Source organism: Oreochromis niloticus, linkage group LG2, assembly GCF_001858045.2.
Source record: "Oreochromis niloticus isolate F11D_XX linkage group LG2, O_niloticus_UMD_NMBU, whole genome shotgun sequence".
Classification (NCBI taxonomy): Eukaryota; Metazoa; Chordata; class Actinopteri; order Cichliformes; family Cichlidae; genus Oreochromis; species Oreochromis niloticus.
The window spans coordinates 11,174,430-11,197,968 of NC_031966.2; the positions used below are offsets into that span (position 1 = coordinate 11,174,430).

Here is a 23,539-nt window from a genome sequence, read left to right on the forward strand (position 1 = left end):
AAACATGTTTTTTTTAAACAGGTGTCCTCGCTACAAACATGGACTTCCCAGATGATAAAGGGGGATTTCAGCAAAACAAACTCACTCACTCATCTGTTTTAACCAAGATGAACTTCACGCCTGTGAAAAAAAGTCCTGCAGACCCTGTGGGTTCAACCACTAGAAAAAGCTTTGGTCAAGCAAAAAAACAAAAACAAGAAAGAAAAAAAAACCAGAATCACTCAAGATGATGAGTCATAAATACTGAATTGCGCTTTATTCTTATTCATCCAATATGATCAGCATACTTTAAAATATACTGATAATAAATGCTTTCTTGGATATCAAAGTGGGGTTTTCTGAACCGTAAACAAAACTTACGACAGGTGCCAACATTGCCTATAAGTGTCTTTCCAGGCAAAGAAGAAAAATATGTTTTGTGTAAAGGTCAGATCAGCAACTCCCACAAATGGAATCAATTTTATGTTTCAAAGATGGTGAAATTTCCCTTTCTGGGTACAACACCAATTGTGATACTCTAGATGTGTGACAAATGAAGGGATTTTTCCTTTCATGAAAAACAAACCGTGCCACACCAGACCCGGTAAGGAGACTGACCACCAAGAGAAAAGATCTAGTGCTCACAGTCATATTGGGATAATATAAGAGCTGTACTACAAAGCATGATCAAGTTATCCAGGTGTGGTGACCATAAAGGCAGACTTTTTAAGTGTCAAAAGATTTGTTCTCTTTTAATCTTTTAACATGATGCACACCCAATGTGCTTCTGAGGAGATTATATCTACCACATTTACTGTAATTATTTTGCTATGCTATTAGCAGTACAGAATGCAAAGTCTGAGAAGGGTTATAAAGTAGTGATGCAGTATTGATATTATTTTCCCAATACTGAGGACTAATGTAGCAAGTATCCATTATCACAGCTAACAGTATACCTTCTAAGTATTTATGTATTTAGAACATTCATATTAAAATGAGGCTTACTCACTTAATCCACGATTCCAGTCAAAACCTCCACTGACATATACATGCAAATTGGGCAAGTAGGAAAGTAGTTAAAATATTAACTGCTGCAACCCACACTGAAACATGGAGTTTTCAGTGTGCTCAGTCATAGGGGAAGTATTTGGAAAAAAAAAATCAAATCAACAAAAACTACTAAAATAATTCTCTCTTTTGTCTCCTGTGGGGAAGGAGCAAAGGATTTAAGGAAGGAAGAAACGGACTTGTATAGAAGTCTACTTGTGCAGTAAGTCTCCCTCACTAACAAGAGGGGAGCATGATGAGAAAATGGAGCGAGTACTTTGAGGAGGTGACGAATGAAGAAATGAGAGGGAGAGTAAAACACATGGAGGACAGTTAGTGAACTATGATGATAATGAAGAGTGGAAAGATGGTCGTTCGAGCTGACGTACCTGTAGAAATATGGAGATGTCTAGGAGAGAGGGCAGTGGTCTTTTGAACAAGATGGTTTAACAGAATCTGGTAGAGTGAGAAGATGCCTGAGAAATAAAGAAGAAATTTACTGGAATCGATTTTCAAGAACAAGGGTGATATGCTATACCTGTTGCACTGTTCCTTTGTGGTTTTAGACAAAGTAAATGATAAGGTACCACGAGTGGAACTGTGACACCACATGAAGAAGCCAGGAGTGGCAGAGAAGTATGCAAGAGTATGAGTGTGTGACAGTATTGAGGTGTGCAGCAGGAGTGACAGGTGGGTTCAAGGTGGTAGTGGGATTACATCAGGGATCCACTCCTTTGCAGTCTCAGTCTCCATGGACTATGATGTTTTTGCACACACCACTGGAATCTGTAATGAGAGTAGTGAGCTGATGGAAGAGAGGCTGGAGAGGTGGACAGAATATGAGAGAGACCAGCATAACAAGCTGCAAAGAACAGAGCGTAGATGAGTGTGCAAAGAGAGGTGAGGAAGAGGGTTCAAACAGGGTGGATTTGGTGTAGATGAACACTGGCAGATTTGTGACAGAAGGATAGCAGAAGAGTGAAAGGGAAGGTCTAAAAGATGGTAGGGAGACCTGCTATGATGTACGGTTCGGAGGTGGTGGCACCAACAAAAAGACTGGAGACCGAGCTGGAACTGGTGGACCTGAAGATGTTAAGAGTTTTATTGGGACCAAACAGACAAGATTAGAAATTAGTATATCAGAAGGACAATACATGTTAAGAGGCTTGGAGAGAAAGATACAGAGCCAAAGCTTAGATGGTTTGGACATGTGCAGAGGGTAGTGGACATATTGGACAAAGCATGTTGAAGACCGAGCTGCCAGGCAGGAGAAAAAGAGGAAAACCACAAACCTTGTTTGTGGATATCCTGAAGGAGGACATGAAGAGGGTTGCTGTCATAGAGGCGGATGCTAGGGATACGGTGAGATTGAGTGGAAGATGAAAGACTGATGGAATAGATGAATGGATTTAGAGGTGTAAACAAAAAAAAGCCACACCATCCATCCATGAATCATCTAGGTCAAATGGCAGCAATATAAGCAGAGATGCCAAGCCTCCCTATCCAGATGTCCAAACCTCCTCAACTGGCTGTTCGGTGCAGAGTAGCAGCAGCTCTACTCTGAGCCTGTCCTGAATTACTGAGCGCATCACTTTTATCTCTAACCACATATAATTCCTGAAGCATTTAAATGCCATTACCAGATGTCATCTGACTTTTACTTTCGATCCCTCTCATAGTCTGTGGTGTTTCTTTGTTTCTCTTTTCCCCTCATCCTCCAACCAGTCATGGTAGATGGATGCCCCTCTATGAGCCCAATTCTCCCAGAGATCTCTTCCTGTTGGAAGAAAGGTTTTCCTTCCCAGTGCTGCAAAGTGCATGTGGATAGGGGATTATGTGATTGTTGAGGTTTACCAGATGACAGATAACATTAAGCACCATGAAGCTACTGCTATGTAGATGAAACTACATAGCAGTTGTGATTTTTTTTTTTTTTTTTTTTTTTTTAAAAACATGCCAAAAATCTTGTTTTTCCCTCATAAAAAATTTGAAAACAGACCATAAAGTGGGCTTATGCACTTTGACAGATATTATTTGAACTTCTGAATGTTACCGTTTTGATTATACATATAACCATTATATACACAGCTGTTCACTGGGTGGTTTTATAGTGCACATTTTGCTGATACATAAAAATCAGCAATCAATAAGAATTTCAACTATTTTTGAAACCACATTGTGCACTTTACCTGCCATCATTTAAAACAGGTAATCTGTAATAAAGGTTGGCTAAGTTCACTGTTCAAGAAACAGCCTGGAGGAGACTGTTTCAGCACCAAACTGGTTTCGCTTTGATCTTTTAAGAAAACACCCCAGCGTTGCTAAGCTAAAGCAAACTTTTGCACTGCAATAGGGAATTGCCTTTTTTTAAACAGCTGAAACCACACTGTGCAGACTGCAAACAACCCAAGCAGCTGTACTGCAGAAAACATATGCATACTTAAAAAAATACATGGTGCGTGCCTGGTGAATCCTTTTATGAGACCATCTCTATTGTGAGTGTCTTGATGTGGGAAAGTGCACAACAGGTTGAGGGTTTTTCCTACTGTGTCTGTAAAAAAACAACAACAAAAAAAAAAGTACAATATGAATTTATGAAATGCAAAAGGCTTACAAAAGCAACACTGAAAGTCTGAATCAGACCTGAGGCTGCTAATGGCTCATATCTTCTTCAGATTTAGGAAATGCTAAATGATTAATTTATTATTTCCTTACAACAGTGGACAAACCTGGCTGAGCAGACACAACCTGAAACGCCTGTGGTCACACTTGCAAACTATAATATAAATGTTTTAAAAGTAAATTACAGGGCCACAAAAAGAAATTATTTTATGTCTAAAACGTGAACACAAACTTCTGTTTTCTAAGTATTAGAAAAGGTTTGCTTGTTGCTTGGAACCACAGCCACTCTTTTTCTGTAAACTTAGTGGGAACTGTTCTTTTTAAAATTGAAAGAGTGTGAAAGAAGACTTTTCTGTCTTTGTCAGAGGACAGATCATGTAGATATCAAGACACGAGACTACAGACTCTTCATGCGTTCTCAAGTACTTTCTCCATTAACATGTGTTCCCCCCATTTTAGCTCTACATGTTTCAGAGATGTAACCAAAATAGATGCATATCAGAAGCTCAAAGTGTTGCAATATGCTTATTGCAACACTTTATCTACTAAAATGTAGATTTCACAAGACAGAGGCTCAAAGTGTTTTTGACAAGTGCACAAGCTTAGTTTTTTTCTCAAATTGGCATATTTGGTATTCAATGCTAACTTCTCATTAATACACCAATGAAAGAACGCATTTAAGTTGTTTAATGGTATGATTGTACAAATGACGGTTGACCAAAATGCAAAATTCATACGTTTTCCTTCAATGAAATGATTACCTATGTAGTTTACGTTGTTCATAATAACTACTTAGGTTTAATACTCAACCCTCGCATTGAGGGTCTTGGCGCAAGCTAGCTGGAACTTTTGTCATCACCTTCGGGGAATAATTTTGTTGTTTATTGTTTAAGTTCTGCCACTGTCTTAGTGCATATCACTAAGATAATCACAGATTCATTGATTACAGGTCCATGCTAAAAGAAAATGTTCCGTACGGAACACATTCTTTTCAAGTTTCAGTTCTCTGAACCTGTCACCTTGAGATTACTGATGCCTATGAAGCTCAAGAAAGGCCCAAACATAATGACTGTTCTCACTAATGAAAAAATGGTAACAATTACAGTATCTCACAAAAGTGAGTGCACCCCTCACATTTTTAAAAATATTTTATATCTGCTTAAGGCACAACACTGAAGATATAACACTTAGATACAATGTAAAGTAATCAGTGTACAACTTGTATAACATAAATTTGCTGTCCTCTCAAAATAATTCAGTACACAGCCATGAATGTCTAAACCGCTGGCAACAAAAGTGAGTACACAACTAATTGAAAATATCCAAATTGTGCCCAAACTGTCAATATTTTGGTGGCCACCATTATTTTCCAGCACTGTCTTAACTCTCTTGGGCATGGAGTTCCACTGGAATCCTCTTCCACTCCTTGATGACGACATCACAGACCTGATGGAAGATGATGTTAGAGACCTTGCGCTCCTCCACTTTCGGTTTGAGGATGCCCCACAGATGCTAAATAGGATTTAGGTCTGGAGACATGCTCGGCCAGTCCAGCACCTTTACCCTCAGTTTCTTTAGCAAGGCAGTGGTCGTCTTGGAGGTGTGTTTGGGGTTGTTATTATGTTGGAATACTGTCCTGTGGCCCAGTTTCTGAAGAGAAGGAATCATGCTCTGCTTCAGTATATCACAGTACATGTTGGCATTCATGGTTCCCTCGATGAACTGTAGTTCCCTAGTGCAGGCAGTACTCATGCAGCCCCAAACCGTGACACTCTCATCATCATGCTTGACTGTAGGCAAGACACATCTGTCTTTGTACTCCTCACCTGGTTGCTGCCACACACGCTCGACACCATCTGAACCAAATAAGTTTATCGTGGTCTCATCAGACCACAGGTCGTGGTTCCAGTAATCTCTCTCCTTAGTCTGCTCGTCTTCAGCAAACTGTTTGCTTTCTTGTGCACCATCTTTAGAAGATGGGATGACAGCCATGCAGACCAATTTGATGCAGTGTGTTGTGTATGGTCGGGGTGCTGCCAGGCTGACCCATCACTTCAACCTCTACAGCAATGCTGGCAGCACTCACACATGGAGATGACGCTGAGCATGTGCAATCAACTTCTTTGGTCGACCATGGCGAGGTTCGTTTCTGAGTGGAACCTGTCCTGTTAAACCACTATATGGTATTGGCCACCGTGCTGCAGCTCATTTTCAGGGTGTTGGCAATATTCTTATAGCCTAGGCCATCTTTATGTCGAGCGACAATTCTTTTTTTCAGATCCCCAGAGAGCTCCTTGCCATGACGTGCCATGTTGAACTTCTAGTGACCAGTATGACCAGAGTGTGAGCGATAACATCAAATTTAACGTAACTGCTCCCGATTCACATCTCAGACCTTGTAACACTAACGAGTCACATGACAACGGAGGGAAAATGGCTAACTAGGCACAATTTGGACATTTTCTTTTAGGGGTGTACTCACTTCAGTTGCCAGTGGTTCAGACATTAATGGCTTTGTGTTGAGTTATTTTGAGAGGAAAGCAAATTTATACTCTTATACAAGCTGTACACTGATTAAACTACATGTTTTAAAGTGTCATATCTTCAATGTTGTCTCATGAAAAGATATAATAAAATATTTTCAAAAATGGAGGGGTGTACTCACTTTAGTGAGAGAGTGTATGTTTTATCCTCTAAATGCCCAGCTAATAAGACACTGAGAAATACAGAAAATAAACACTTCCATGTAAATTTGTGTCTCAATTATTTCTGCAGCAAATTTTCTTTTAAAGGCAAAGAAGCAGAGCATTAAGATGTTGCCTGAAATATATTGGAAATTTTGCAGAGCTCAAAATGAAAATATACTCGCAAACGCCAGTGCTACCCCTCAGTGTCCTACGAGATGCACATATGGTATCAATTTGATGATCTTACGTAGCCTTGTTCTTGACTTATCACATTCAAAAGATTTTCAGAAAACTTCAACTCCCTCCTCGACCGTCACTGGGATTTGAACCCGTCCGAGATTTTCAGTAGATGCCTCTATGGTATAAATTTGAAAAGTGATTTTCTGAAAAGTTGGCCTCTGACCTTAAGGTCAAATTCACAGAGATTTGAACTTGTCTAATTTTTAGTAGATGCACCCATGGTGTGAATTTGAAAATCCTACCTTGCCTCATTCTCATGTTATGACATTTTCAAACTTGGATGTCCACCCCACCCTCCCATCAGGGTGACAATACCCTGTAAACCTTTACAGCTGAGGAGTAAAAAAAAAAACTTCATGATAGTGCAAGGGAAAAGAAAAAAAAATCCCTTTTTGGACAGGTGGTGGCGTGGGGGACAACCACAACAATGCTTCGTCCCCTTTAGTGACGCAAGCTTGTGGGAAACGTATAGTAAAAACAATGAACTAATGTCAAATTTGTAACATACCTGACTCAAATCAGGGAAAAGTCAGCAAAGCCACTATCTGACTCTATGCTGCTGTGGCCTGTGGTAACCACTTAAACAAATGTCTCCAGTGACATCAATACAATCACGGAAACCAAAATTTTTTATTTCCTTTTCATTCTTTCTGTGTGGTGAGATACGGTGCAACTTCGGTCAGTATGCAATTTTAACAACTTTATCCACAGTGTCACAGGAAGCGAAACATGGACTCTTCCAAAAAGGCACCAGAAGTACTTAAATGAGGCATTTGATCCAAGTTTGGTTACAACTAAATGACATTAAAAATATTTAAAGTGACTAATAGTGACAGATTTTGTTTGCTAACAGGAAGCAGCAATCTGTGCAAAAACTGGCATAGACCGCAAAATGTCACTTATTCTTAAAAATGATCCTATTCTATATCGTATATTCAGGTAAAGAAATGCATCATGATTATCAGAAAACGTCTAAGAGAAGGCCGGAAATCATGTGCGTAATATTGGTTAAAAATCATGCCTTAAAAATCTTCAAGATATATGGCTAAAACTGTTAAAGTCACAAAAAAGAAGATTTAAATCAGAGAAAGCTGTTATTGGACTGGAAAGTGTCCACTTTAAAAATATATGCATTGAAGTAAATAAATACGCTCTATATATATATATATATATATATATAATAAAGTATACTATATACTACATTGCTAGTACCAGGTTCAAATTCATTTTGCAATCATGGGACAAAATCACAATTGAGCAATGCATGCAACTACACTCTCCATATTAAAGCAGTCATTTACCAACTAAGGTTTTTGTAAAAAGTATTTTAAAAAAATTCTGTGTGTGTGTGTGAACAGAAAAGCAAATGAAAATGAGCAAAATGTACTTGAACTCATGGAAACTGCAGGGATGCCCCAAAATGCTATTAATTTTATGGATAGAAAATTTCCCCACCCTCTTCAAGCACATCAAAATCTTGTCCCATTCACCATCTTTGTCTAATTCCTGAAGAAACCTCAAAACTGAAACCTAACTAAAAAAGTGTGATAGAGTGAGCAACAGTAATATGCCATGACACACTAAGCAGAGGGTGTCGACAACTTCTGTTGTCTGGGATTCCTAAGGGGAATCCCCAGCAGTAGGTGAGCATACGTGTAGGTGTCAACCTTTCTTCTGGCTTTATGAATTTTGATGTAAAAATCACAGTTCTTTCTTTACCTGATACAACCTCAATATACTAATCTTTCTCTCTTTTATATTTTCATTTTGCATGTTGATATCAGAGCATCAGATCCTTTTAGATTAAGACCTTTGTCATCAAAGCATGTAACTGTTCAAACACGAGTGCAGCTTTTTAGTGCTCAGAGTCATTCTGCACCGCATGTGTACAACTGTTTTTTAAAATTTAAATATGTTCAACAGTTTAAAAAAGGAACACCTGCTCTGGCTAAAAGATGAGACCCAGTGTTAAAAGTTATAAATGTTGTAAATGTGCAGTCTTGAAAGCTGTTGCTCTTCATAGTGATGATTTTAAAAAAAAGAAAAGAAAAAAAGGCCACCTAAATTCTCTGAAGAGAGGAAACCAAACCCCAACAACATTCACTTTGTACTCATTTTTTTTTTTCATTTACCAAGTCTGTACAGCGCTAGTAAACTAAACACTGCTGACGTGAGAAAGAGGAACTTAGTTAACAGTTATATATATATCCTATGATAATGACTAAATAAGAAAGACAAATAAACTCTAAATATTGAAAAACTACCATAACCATAACCCAGCCCCAACTCTGGGTTTTTACCATGGAGCTGACAGGGGAAAAAGGCAGCATGATTAATAGGAAAAGTTACCTGAACCTACCCACTCTAAACAGTATAAATTTAACCAGCACTAGAGGGATGTCATCACAAGCCACTGGTAAAGCAACATAGCACATCTTCACAGCAAACTTTGATCCAGCGTTTTACAAGTCTATTATGGAGCACTACTTTAGAACTGCACTCTGGATGCTTTTTCTCATTGGGTGTTTTCAAGCAGCACCCACCCAAATGAAGAAAGACATCGACTTCGATCTACTACGTAAGGATGTCAAATTTGAGGTAAGTTAAAATTGGCAAGTGTTTGTTACATAAGCTATATGCAAAAGGGAACCACGACAGAAAGCTGCTGTGTTTTAATATTAATGACTTTTAAAGTAATATTCTCTTTTTCTCCTTTTTTGTAGGGAAACGTGACTTTCAAGTTTCCCAAAGATGTGTCGGTAAGTGATCATTTAAGATCATTGTTGATTCTTTTTTTTTTTTTAAATTCATGTTAATGCAGCTTTTATGAACTGTAGCAACACATCTTTTGCTAAAGACCTTGAGAAAACATTTCTTCTGGAAGACTGCCCTCTCATTTTCACCCTTTATTCTCAGCCCTATAGGAAGCTATTGGGGGTAGACACTTGTCTTGAAATTGCTAAAATTAAAATTAGATTCTTGAGCAATATTAATCTGTGATGGAGAGAAAGGATGGATTTTCAGTTACACTAGGACTGGTAAATGACAAGAGCTTATATCCAGTTATCCACGATCCTAACAACTGCTCTGTCTGTATCAGGATTCCTGCCTTGGTGAAGCTGTTAGCACCATCATAAAAGGACTGGAGCATGCCAAAGAGCATACCACCAGTAAATATGGTCCAAGGCGATGCAATGATGCCCTTGCATCATTACGTCACCATTGCAGCAGTATGATCTTACCACATGTGAGTATTAAAGGTTTGACTTATTAACTTACATTATTAGATTTAATTAACTTAAACACAATGCTAATCTGTGCTTCTCTCCTCACATACAGAATGATTCTTCAGACTGTAAGACCCAAGAAGAGAGATCTCTTAACTTTGAGGACTTTCTGAAAGAATTTGAAACCATCGTTGAGCGCATCAACTCCAACTCCAACTGAGCACAGAACCTACAGAGTTCCTGTAGATGTGCTTTATCTTTATTATTTAAAAAATGCTCCGCACTAAAATGTGATGTAGTCTCAAACAATTCAAAGACACTGTAAGAGGTTCCTAAAAATTGTAATATTTATTCTATTTATATAATGCAACTATTTATTCTACACGTCCTGTACTTGTACTTTATCCTTATTATTTAAAAATGCTCTGCACTAAAATGTGATGTAGTCTCAAACAATTCAAAAACACTGTAAGAAGTTCTCAAATTTTTGAATATTTATTCTATTTATATAATGCAACTATTTATCTATTTTGTGTGATATACTGGGATATTTATAATTAGAGTTATTTGTATCTATTAGAGCTGTTTTTTTTATTTTATAACTTTGATATATTGTATTATTAATTTAGATTAGTTTGTTACTGTTCTTGGTGTCTTTGAGCAACTGTGACCATGTAATTTCCTGAGGGATTAATAAAGTATTCTGATTCTCTGATATTTATGATATTTTATTTTCTAACAAAATAACAGTGATATAACAATGTGATGAATGTCATCCAAAATGACAGACATACAAGGCTTTGATAGAGGACGTGACAGCTAGACCACTGTCATTTACTGAAACTTTCATCAGTGTGCCCCATTTAGAATGCCAGCATGGCCACTACAAACAAAGTATCCGTCCATCAGAAAGCATGGGAAGCAAAACCGTTCCCATCCAAGTAACCATATCAGGGGTGTAACTGAACAGTCCACATAGCTTCGATTTGCTAGAGTTATTGTGAGTGCCAAACCCACAGCACATGCAGTGTTCCTATCTGTAAATCTGTGTAAAATGGACCAAAAAAAACCTGTTTTTATCTGAGAGAGTCCAGCCCTGCTCAGATCTCTAATAAGAAGAGACACAAGAGCCACTGTAAAACACAGTACTATTACTTTGACACTATTAAAGATATTAAATGTTATGATATTTCCGCTCAGCATTCAATACCATCATCCACCAACAGCTGATCAGCAAGCTGGACCTGCTCGGACTCAACACCTCCACCTGCAACGGGATCCAGGACCTCCTCACTGAAAGACCCCAGACAGTACAGGTTGGAAAATCAAAGATCCAGCATCATCACACTGAGCACAGGCGACCCCCCAGGGATGTGTGCTGAGTCCGCTACTGACCCACGACTGCACCTCCAGCTCCAACACAAACCACATTATCAAGTCTGCAGATGCCACCACAGTGGTGGGACTCATCAGGGACGATGATGATGCGGCATACGGAGATGAGGTGCAACAGCTGGCACAGCTGGTGCAAGGACAATAATCTCTCTCTTAATGTTAACACAACAAAAGAGCTGATTGTTGACTTTAGGAAGACCAAGGCTGCCCATCTCCTGCTCCGCGTTGCTGATGTCACAGTAGAGAGAGTGAAAGGCACAGATTCCTCTTGTTCACATCACAGAGGATCTGTCCTGGACCAGTAACACCCCCAGCAGTGCATACACTTCCTGAGACAACTAATAAAGAACGTGCGCCCCCCCAAACCCATCCTTAACACCTTTTACAGAGGCACCTTAGAGAGTGTCGTAACCAGCTGTATCACAGTCTGGTATGGAAACTGCCACGCGTCAGACCGCAGAGCCCTCCAGAGGACTGTGCGGATCGCTGAGCGGATTGTTGGCACCTCTCTACCCAGACTACAGGACATTTACACCTCATGTTGCATTCGTAAAGCCACCAGTAACATGGCTGACCCGCATCACCCCTCCCACCAGCTGTTTACTTCTCTACCAATTTGGAAGACAACTCTGCAGCATCAGGAGCAAGTCAGCAAGATTGTGCAACAGTTTTTGCCTCCAAGCAATTATGAACACCATGCTGCCCTCTTCAACACTGGACTCTCTTCTCAACACACTTCTTTGGACTACGTAACACTCTCCTCTCACTTACAATACTTGCACTATTACGTATTGCATTGTGCACTCCGTGTACTAGGGCTGGGCGATATATCGAGTTGTTAAATATATCTATATATTTTTATACGAGATATGAGATGTGACAATATCGTTTATATCGACATAGTCTATGTTACATTATAATCATACTTGTGGAGGCGCAAGTTTGCCTCTCTTTCGTCCACTTTTGCATCTACGCAACGTTACTCTGCCTCGCCTCTCTCCTTCACTGAACACAACTCCACCTCCCCCATCGCTTCACCTGCAGGCAACGACAAGATGGACATGGCAGCTATCAAAGAGGAGCTGGTCGGTAAAAAGAAAACATTTGGAGATTATTATTTTAGTGTTAGCGCGGTTAGCTCGTTAACGCGTTGACGCTGTCCAGCCCCACGAACGGGGCGATCCGCGGTAACTTGTTAACGGAGATTTGCCGCGTTAATGCAGTTATGGCGTCATTTTAACGAGATAAACGCTGACAGCACTAATTATTATTACTATTATTTGGAGTGTCCGATGAGCAGTAGAATAATGTATTCTGTAGAGAATGTTGGGAAAGGGTCTCAACTAAAGGTTGGAGCACTACTACTATTTTCACCATTTACAACAGTGCCATAAAGTGCAAAATGAAGAGTGTGTGAAACTGTGTGTGACATCCCAGACCGGGAAGTCTCCCAGCCTCCTGCCCCGAAACAAACCACCTTACAAAACTCGTATACCGTATTTTTTGGACTACAAGCTTACACTAAAATCCTTTCATTTTCTCAGAAATTGACAGTGCGCCTTATGTGTGAATTCTGGTTGCACTTACTGACCGCGAAACGATTTTATGTGGTACATGGCGCTCAGAAATCTGTCAAATGTCTTAGTACGACTTTGGTAAACTACGAAGCTGCACCACTTGATGGATTGTCGGAGCATTACGGCTGCCGTAGTCAGGAGCCTCGCAGAGTAATACGTACTGTGCTTCAATGTAATATTACCGTATTGTGTGTGTATAAGGACCATAAATGGCACCTGTTAAGAGACATGGTTATGTAGCGGATTTCAAACTCAAGGCCGTCAGTCACACAGTAGAACTTGGGAACAGAGCAGCTGCGAAATCTGTCTGTGCCTGTGTGAGATCTGGGACACACCTTTGACTAAGAACTCTCTTTTTGTTCTTACTTTATTGGCTTAAAAAAAAAAATATTGAGATATATATCGTATATCGCCATCCAGCTAAAGAATATTGAGATATGAACTTTGGGCCATATCGCCCAGCCCTACTGTGTACTATTGTATTTATTCTGTGTACTATTGTATCTATTTATTCTTATTCTTTTCTATTTTTATTTATTCAATACAATGCTATTGTACTATTTGTTTATTAGTTTTTATATATCTATATTTGAATTTGTTTTGTTTTGTTGTTTTTTTTTTTTTTTTTTACAGTTTGCACCTTTGATCCAGGAGGACGATATTTTGCGCCACTATATACTTGAGTGTATATTGTTGGGCTGACAATAAAACTCCACTTGACTTGAGCGACTAAAATACCTTTATACAAAAGGGGCACCTGTTATTAACGCTGTAAGCATCCACTTTGAGGTCATGGAGGAACTGCAGCGTACACCAGCTGTCACAAGGTGAGGGATGGGGTACAATATAGACCGGTTTATCACAAGGCTAACAAAGAGAGACCTAAAGTCACACCTAAAGGGTATTTAGAAAAATTATCCCAAGCAGGAGTACCTAGAGAGAACCCATACAGCCACAGGAAGAACATGTGAACTCCACACAGAAAGGCCCCAGCCATTTCATAGATTCAAACCCAGGACCTTCTTGCTGTGAGGCAATAACGTCAACCAAGGCACCCCCAAAAGCACACCCAAGCTTTACTGATCTCCAAAAATTTGTCACATTTAAGTCAGTTTCAAGGCCATTATGCTATAATTAAAATGTTTTCTACACCAGTTGTATCACTTGTATCATGGCGCATTCTTCTGTCAGAAATATAAACAAAGAACTTTATTTATTGTTTTATACTATTATGATGATACTAATCTACTCCTAGGCCCAGTTAATAAAATTAAATATTTAACAAAGAGTTAGCCCTTCACAGATTCCCTGTTACGTTTTTCCACTTTCGTTGTCTTTATTCTGTTGTTGTTCAGGAAAAACACTTTACACAAAAAATTGCTAAAATATTATCTCCCATGTCACAACTGGTTGCAATATGACAGCAAAAACTGAACTGGTTGCAATATGACAGCAAAAACTGAACTGTAGATAGACAGACGGTGAAAGATAATTTAGGCATTAAGTGACTGTGAACATGATGTCCACTCCATGTGAACAAACTTGTATTACCAGACACTGTTTTTCAATATATTAACATCTTTACATTCATCTACATGTAAACTCTGTCTTATTTGTTCCATGGGGAACATGTCCAGCTGTCACAACTATGGTCTCTATGAGCCTTGATATCATTCTAAACTTGAGCTGCTGATTGTGTAATCAGTTTCCTAAATATGATTAGAAATGATCCCCAGGGTGATATAGTTAATTTGATGTTCAACCTCCTCTTCATCCTGAGGATATTTTCTCTCTATCATTTTGTTATGATAAAAAGATAACATGAAAAAAATGCCTGATTACAAACTTTCTTTTTCTGGAAGGTCAAATGAAGACATCGAGGCGACTTTCTAGAAGTCGAGTCAACGAAGCATTTACCCATTTACCATCACATTAGCAAGCATTTACCGTTGCCATTCAGCAGTGTCATTTCTCAAATGTGCAAATAGTGCCACAGATTTTCTACCATGATTTTTGTCATAACATGTTGTCTTATGCCAACTTTTTACTTCATGTTTTCAACTGCCAGTGAGCAGAATGAACAGTTAATACAGACATCATTTGCTCTATAGCTCCCCTGGTGGCCGGTATTAAATTACACACACCTTTTGGCAACCCACAGTTGGAACTTTTACCCCCCAACAGTGTGCAGTACCAAGCACTAAATGCTGACATTTTCCCACATTTTCTACTAACTAAAAAAAAAACCCCCCCAAAAGATTAAACTGATATGCTCTGGATTGTTTTTTTCCGAAGGGCAACTAAAAGGAACAATCAATTTAAAATATCAGTAAGATAAACTTAATGCGTGTGGTCTGCGTCTGGCACACTTGTGACGTATACTTTTTTATTTCCTAGAGTTCAAACCACAATAAATCTACAAATTCTGCAGGCGGCGGTGGCGGCGTGGGGGGGAGGGGTGGATGATCCAGTACCACAAGGCCGTATGAGTTCACACTTTTTACTCACAAGAAAAGTGTGAGTCATCGCAGGATTTTATGGAGATATTAACTTCACATGGCGCTGGTGGACCTTTAAGTCATTATGATGATAAACCCCACAAACACACTTTTATCTGATTTTTAAAGACTGAACAATCAAAAAAGGATCACTTAAGCAGTCTCCCATTTTTAGGTAACAAATGAGCATATTTGGATGTCTTCTACAACACTAGAGTAGATTTGAAACACCCCCATCACAACTCTCAAACTAAGCCGAGTACATCTAAAGTTAGTTTTGTGATCTGCGTTAATGTAAGTAACAGTGAAAACAGCATAAATAAGCACAAGTCACAGCTGGTAGGAATTTATGCAAACATTAACAGACCTAATTAATAAATAACAAGATACATACACCTGCTAAAGCACGAAAAATCTCCGCAGACTATGGATCACGAAAAGATATCTGCCTTTGTTTGTGTTATTTCCTTATGAACACTAAATGATTCCTCTCCATTTTTTCTGATTATAATTTAATATGCATTTTTACGAAGACGCAAAGCTAAATGTCAAGTTTCACCCCATCTCACGGTGGAAAAGAATTCTTTCAAACATCAAAGATGCTTGGCTCCAAATGTTGGACGCACTGATCAATCCTGCACACAAATACAAAAAATTAACTAATCCCATACCACTGTGACAAATCAACCTAACAGTGATGACCAAATGATTGCCTCATGAAATAAAAAAATATAGGTAAAATAGAAATATCTGAAAGTCCCCTGCACCTCTGACTTTTAAGATGTACCACGTCTAAAATACAAACATACAGCATTTATTTAGCATTTAGCATTCAGTATTAACATTGGCAGTACATGATTATGCCACATGTGTTTATTTTTATTGTAAACTTGCATTTATATTAACTGTCTCATTATCAATATGCCGTGTACAAATATCTTTACTTGTCCCACTCAAAATGATCTAATGAGTACTAATAGGTTTTTACACCTCCACAATGAGGCGATTCCTGTCTATCATGATAAATAATCAGCAGTTGGTGGTTCACAAAATAGATCTTCTTTCACAGCCGCAGCCTTATTTATTTTTGTTTTGTTTTCTAAAACATGGAAACCCAGTTAAAATGTCAGGGCTGTGTTTATGATAGAAAATAAGTCAAGTTTATAGCAAGGATTTATTCAACAGTTCACAGGCAAACAGAGAAAGCAAGAAACCCTATGAACCACAAAATAGACAGCCAACCTAGTTTCACAAGAGCTTAAAATTAAAATGCTGTTTTACCCATAGGCCACTGAGGGATTTTACCACGGTGCTAGTAGAATGGTGAAGAAAAAAAATTCCAAGAGTCATCTAAAGGAAAAAAAGCGCTGTGTGCATTAGGCGATATAGAACTAATTCAGCCCACCCTTTCCACCCTAGAGCTATATAACAGCTCAGAGGTAAGTAAACCAACACAAAACCTTCTCTAAACAACTTGCTCTTCACACTGACAAATCTTCAAGCTGAATATGAAGCACTTTATTAGGATTGCCTTTTGGATTGTTACTATTGCTGTTTTTTGCTGGAACACTCAAGGGAAACCTATATCCAAACCCTTAATAGAAATGAGTGACTTGACACTTTTAAAGAACGTCAGATGTGTAAGTATCAAGATGATTTTTTTAACGGGTTTGTAAACTATCTGCTATGTGCTAATAAATACAATGTCTTCTTCTATATTTACAGATTGACGGTTCCGAATTCTATGCTCCTGAAAATATAGAGGTAAGACTATATTTAAAAACTTGCATTTACATTTCTTGAAAAATGTAGTGCTGCCAGAGACTTCTGTCCGTCACAAATAAAAATAAACTGTATAGCCACTGTACCAAACAGAAGATGATGATGATAGGCTGATCAGGGAATAAGAAGTCAGAACAGAAGGTGTGATGTTGGGTAGTCCCCATATGCTAGTTAAGCTTTTATAAACCACATGTAAAGGTTCTCTAGTACAGGAAATGAGCTTGCCAGGTGTCGATATTTCACACAGCTGAGCCTGCCTCTATTTGCAGCCACAAGCCTGTCTCAGAGCAGTAAAAGAAAAATCTTTCTCTGTCACACACAGAAAGAATGCTTCATTAACGCACTGAACTGCGTTACCTTAGAACTTGAAAGGACAAACAAGTCAGAGGAATGTCGAGACCCAGGGAAACGCATTCCCCAGAGTCTCGAGGTACTGGATAATATAATTAAAGAACTGAACCAAAAGAACTTGGTAAGTATTGCCCTATATTATACCAACATATTAATAGCCTGTGAAAAAAGCTGACAAGATGAAAATTTAAACAAGTAGACTTAACTGACTTTTCTTCTTCCTAGACACCGCACAACTCCAGCAAATGTAACTGTCACCTGTGGCCTGAAAAGAATTTTGCTAGTTTTGCGGATGATATCATGACTTTGCTTCACAAAATAAACACGGAAGTCTAATGTAGCTGTTAAGCAGCAAATAATGGACAGCAACACCTCATCTCGTATAAGATTACGTGACCAACCAAGACTGTATAAATAACTGTCACTGTATGTGATTAGCCACATTTATACATGTCGAATGGAGCAATCTCAGGTCTATAGCTGTTTAAATGATGTAGAGATTCTGAACACTGCTAGAATATATTTATATCTAACTTCTACAATACAATACTGCAAAGTTCTCAGTCAGTAATAATAAGACTGTTTTATCTAGACTGTAAAATGTCTTTATTTTCTATTTATATATTTATTATTTATGTTATTTATGCTGTATGGATGAATTATGTATCTTGGTGCTCTAAATAAAATGTAATAAATGTATTAACAACAATCTATTGGCATTATTTGCATATATTACATGTTATATTAGGTATGAGGGAAGGAGTTTGAAATGGAAACTTCTGAAAGAAGAGCTCTGATGTATTTTCTTCATCAAATTTGAATGCATACTTGCAATAATTTTAAGACATGATACAAAGTTTGTTATAGAGCCACATTTCTCCCCTTAATGTGGGAATGGAATAAGTGTTTCTGGCCTGTGTGGGAGTCTTCATTTCCTCATTGGTAAGGGCAACTAAACTAAGTCAGGCTGTCCACAAGAAGTTGAGGGATGGAAAATCTAGTCATATTGAGGTAATTTTTGGAACAAATACTGTACATTCCCACTTTGCTTAACTATTTGTATTTAAAGCTCTTACTACTTGCCTAAATGGGTACAAAAATAAATAAGGAGTACGATGAAAGAAGCAGGAGACATCAGCTTAAAAACTCTTTAAACTATATTTAAATATGATTAGTTAAGGATTAGGATTCAACTTTGTCATTACACATGTATTCTAATAGCACTTAAGGTACTGGGAACTGTGTCCTATTTTGGAACTATGGACATAAAGATTCTAGTCATCTAACTTTTGATAATGAAGATCTGAATTTGATTAAATAAAGCAAAACAAATCTTTTAGGCCTGACATACTCAAAAACCATTTTTCATGTCTTATGAATCTGGGAATAATGGCATCCTGGACCACTTCAACACTGTAGTCATAGGATGAAGTGAGTACTCACAGCACTGTTGTGTTGTTTTACAGTTGCCGTTCCCTCTAAAGTGGGCAACCAAACCAGTGAAACGTCTTTAATAGATTGGCAGCTGTTTCATCTTACGATAAGAATCAAGGGTTCAGGCTTGAGCCACTCTACGTTATGCATGCACTTGGCCACATGATGACTCATCTGACCTATTCTCCATATTTAGATGTAGAGCTCTGTATAGGGGTTTTTGCTCTACTGAACTTTAAAGGCTTACTTATCTATCTAATAAAGGATTTAGTCACTTCAATCCTATCCAGTGCTGTTTGATGTATTTTCTGATAGACTCCTCCGGCTGACATAATCTGATCGTGTGCTGCATTTATATTACTGATTGGTTGATTATTGCGACTGAAAGTAAGCATTTCTGCAATTACTGGTATTGTTATCCTTTTGAACCACTTTCCAGGAACAGATTTGTTAATTTCAAATACTGAATTTGCATTGCCTCACTGTTGACCAAATCAACAATCTGATACATTCATTAAAAAAGGAATGCACTGCCAAGCTCAGCAACACGAAAAGCCCTGAAAGACCACAGAAAACAACTTAAGTGAATTCTTTCCTTCATTGATCCAAGCATATTACACCAACTGTCAAATATGGTGGTGGCAACATTATGGCATAGGCATGTATGGCTGCCAATGCAACTCCATCACTACCATTTACTGATTATGTCACTACTGATAGAAGCAGCACGGTGAATTCAAAAGTGCACAGGTCAATGCTTTTTGTTCTCGCTCACTCAAATGCTAGAAAACTGATTAGACACTGCTTTGCAGTGCAGATGGATTAAAAACATGTCAAATAACAAGCTGCAAAACAACACAAGAGTTTCTCAAGGAAAACAAATGTGGTATTCTTCTATAGCCAAGTCAGTCACCTGACTCACCCCAAAAAAGTCTGTTTTTTAGATCCTGAGGATGAGCTTGAAGGGTCTTACAAATAAGCAGCAACTGAAGACAGCTGAGTTAAGGCCTGACAGAGCATGTGAATGGATGAAACACAGCACTTAGTGATTTCTATGCATTCTAGACTCCAGGCAGTCATTGAATGAAAACTATTTTCCTTTCAAGTATTAAAAATGATACTTATTTATCTGGTCAAATAGGAAATTAGTTGTATCTTGTCAAATACGTTTTCAATCTTTGTTTCAAATTCATTTCTCAGCACATCATTTCTCTCTCTTAGAAAACCCAAACAATTTCCATGAGAAGTTTTCGGTTCCGGTTGATTGCTGTGAGTCAATGGGAGAATTAGTAATTTGCTTACTGAATACAAATGAACTCATTTGTACCCATCAAAATTGGTTCAGTTTATTGCATTCTCAAACCAGTGGTGTCAGAATAGAAAAAAATATAAGAGCTTTAGCTGCAGCCTTGCATGTCTCTGAGAGCACCATCTCTGATGTGACTGTTCTTATTGGAAATCTGACTAGACCAAGATATCGATATGAGGTGCCCTCGACTTGTATTTGTCCCATCCTTGTGACAGCACTCAGCCCTGTGGCAGAACAATCGTTGCCCTGCACAACCAAAGTTGCACAAGGTTCTAGGGAAACATATTGGCCTGCATTATTCCCGATGTGGCTCCTGCTGAGTATGCCTGTAATGCACTGAGTGGACATGTATATCAGAGGCAGTCACAACCAATGACCATCAGTGCATGATGCATTCATCCAGGACAGGGATGGAGAGCAATTCCTCAACAACACATCCAGACATAATCCAGTCTATGGGTAACGTTTGATAGTTGAATAAACACAATACGATATCAAGCACACAAAAGGCATGCACGCATAGACATTTGATCACAACTAATTATAATCACAATTGTAGCATCATGTGCACATCAAGATATGTGTAAATAATTAGGAATGAAGTATCAGTTTTTAATTATGTATTTCCAGCCACATCGTGTTCATATAAATGACTCCAACACAGTTTTAACTTTGACTTGATTGGCTCTAAATATTGGTTTTCAGTCTCCATGACTGCTAATAATCTATGTCATCCTAGAAAATTCCATGTCAGTCATGGTCTAATTGGCATTCTCAGTTGCCTTAGAGCAGGGGTGGGCAACTCCAGGCCTTGACGGCTGGTGTCCTGCAGGTTCTAGATATCACCCTGGGTGAACACACCTGAATCAAATGATTAGTTCATTACCAGGCCTCTGGAGCACTGCAATACATGTTGAGGAGGTCATTCAGCCATTCAAATCACCTGTGTGGGATCAAGGACACATCTAAAACCTGCAGGACAGCAGCCCTCGATGCCTGGAGTTGCCCATCCCTGCCTTAAATAAAGTTGCTTTTGTTTCTTACACTTGTCATTTACTTATGTCTTACCATACCCTGAAGTACAGGTTTAAATTTCGTCTACTGAAAAACAAACCACTTGAGCAATTTTTTTTTAACTGTAGCTCGTGCTTCAGTGCCCTAGCAATGAACTTCTTTCAAAGGACTTCCTTTTCTTATCATCGCATTGATATAAAATTCCAATAAACTGGGACTGCTTGCTTTTTTCTACCTATAATGGGTAAGTGGATGTTCCAACCAGACCCGCAGTGCGGATGGGACTTAATATAAAAACTAGTTAAATTGAAAGATCAGCGAAAGTCTGAGGGAAAACGCTTGCTTTTTTTTTTTAACATGGTATTGTTCCATGTTCCAAAGTGTTTCACCCATTTCACGGAAGAAGCTATTTGTGCACTATTGCGTCACTTTCTCATAATCATGGCTGTATTGCTGATATTTGCTGAACCTAATATTATATCAAGTTAATCAAGATTTTTAGCAGAAAACAGAATTTAAAAAAAAATGCAATATGGTGCCTGCGTACTTCTTCACCCAGCTACTATTTTTAAAAATGCAGAATGTGTTACTTTTCCTTGTGCAAAGCACCTCGGTTATGGGTGTTGCAGCTTCTAAGAGTTTAGGTCTTAAATGTTTTCACTGTGTGTAACCACATCAAGAGAGTTGCATATCCTGTTTATCTCTAAACCTACTACTATTACCTTAGTGACTGACTGAAGACAAAAAAAAAAAAGAAAAAAAAAAAAGAAGAAGGCTTACATTGTGTAAATCTGCTTCTGTTTGGGAGATCTTCAGCTTTCTCTGGCATACTCTGTAGAGCATAATAACATTAGGCCCTGATTCACTTATGTGAAGTTTACTACCTTTAAAAAATAACTAAATAAAAATGACTACCAGCGTGCAGACCACCATGTATTTGGAAAAAAAACCCCAACAGTGTACAGAATGCTGCCTGACGTGGACACGCATAAAGCATAGCCATCATGAAATCTGAATTAAAATAAAATTAGTAAGGAGGATTTCTTCTTATTTACATAGGACATGACAATTACTTCATTTAATAATCTACAATTTGCCTATTTACTGAATAAAATATATGCCGATACATGTGCAAAATATCCTTGGCAGAGCAAGGAGAATCATTTACATGCAGGTAAATGCATGACTTTAAAGTGCATTGACACAATACTCGATAAGCATTTTCCCTCATTATGTTATCAAGCAAGTTTGGAGAGCATTCTCACTGCTTCCTTAACTAAATCAAAAGCAAAAGTGTCAACCAAGCTCACTGGAAGCTGCAAATGTGAAGTGAAGAACCAGAACAATAAAATTGCAATTCACTGCAACTCCGTCAAATTACAATTAAAAGCCATCCAAGTTACAATCAGGGTTTGGTGCACTAAATTAAAAAATGTTAGATCTCACACTGCTGTGCATATGATACAAAACTAGTAGCATTTAAAAGAAGACACATACGTAGGAAACCTGGTGCTGTACATACAACTGCATAGCTTGATCCTGGAGCAAAAATTCCCTGCATGCAGGCAATTCCTTCTGTTGGCTAACCAATGGCTAACACACCACTTCATTCACAAGGCTGCTGAACAGTTAGGAGTAAATGATCTGCTGCATCGCATGCACAGGAAACCAAAGCATTTCCTGTTTGTGTGTATATATACCATATAGAGAGGTAAATCAACAGTTTATCAACATAGGGGGTCAGCTTACCAGAATCTGGTAACAAACAACCTGAGTCTGCACAATACAGTTTTTAATACAGTGCTTTAAATGCAATCTCATTTTAAACCTGTTTAAATAAACCAGCCACTTGCAGCAGCTTGCAGCAGCTTATTTAAAATTGTAACACAAAATCAGTCATGCCTCTCTTGATGAAGCAAACTAGGAAGTTGGCACTTTATGTTAAGAAATATGAATGGTGCAGGATGTTGGACCAGTCATTTGCTCTTTTAAAACCTAGGCAATGCACTACTTTATAAGAATTATGAGAAAACTTTATAAGAAATGCAAACACCACCTATTCGTAGCATGGTGAATGTGTAACTTTTAATGTACAACTCTCTGAAGCAGGTGTAGTCATTTACTGCTGTTATAATAACATATAGGGGTTTGAGAATTTGCCCATAAATGTTCATTTTAACAAATGCTATGTGCACACAAAGTTGCTGCAGGCTTGTCAGCTGCACATCCAAGGTGTGAATCTCCCATTCTACCAAAACGGTGCTCTTCTGGATTGAGATCTAATATCTGTAGAGGATAAGTATGATGAACTCAGTTTCCTGTTCAAGAAATCAGTTTGAGATGATCTGTGCTTTGTGATATGGTGCATTATTCCTGC

General features: G+C 38.3%; 1 long non-coding RNA gene across 1 annotated transcript; it reads right to left on the reverse strand.

The window, feature by feature from the left end:
- Positions 1 to 3,370: 3,370 nt before the first annotated feature.
- LOC112847723 (uncharacterized) lies at positions 3,371 to 22,784 on the reverse strand. The gene is made up of 2 exons (XR_003221459.1): positions 22,660 to 22,784; positions 3,371 to 3,577 (listed from the first exon to the last, which is right to left on the reverse strand). It is a non-coding gene; the product is annotated as an uncharacterized LOC112847723 (long non-coding RNA).
- Between the last annotated feature and the right edge of the window lie 755 nt (positions 22,785 to 23,539).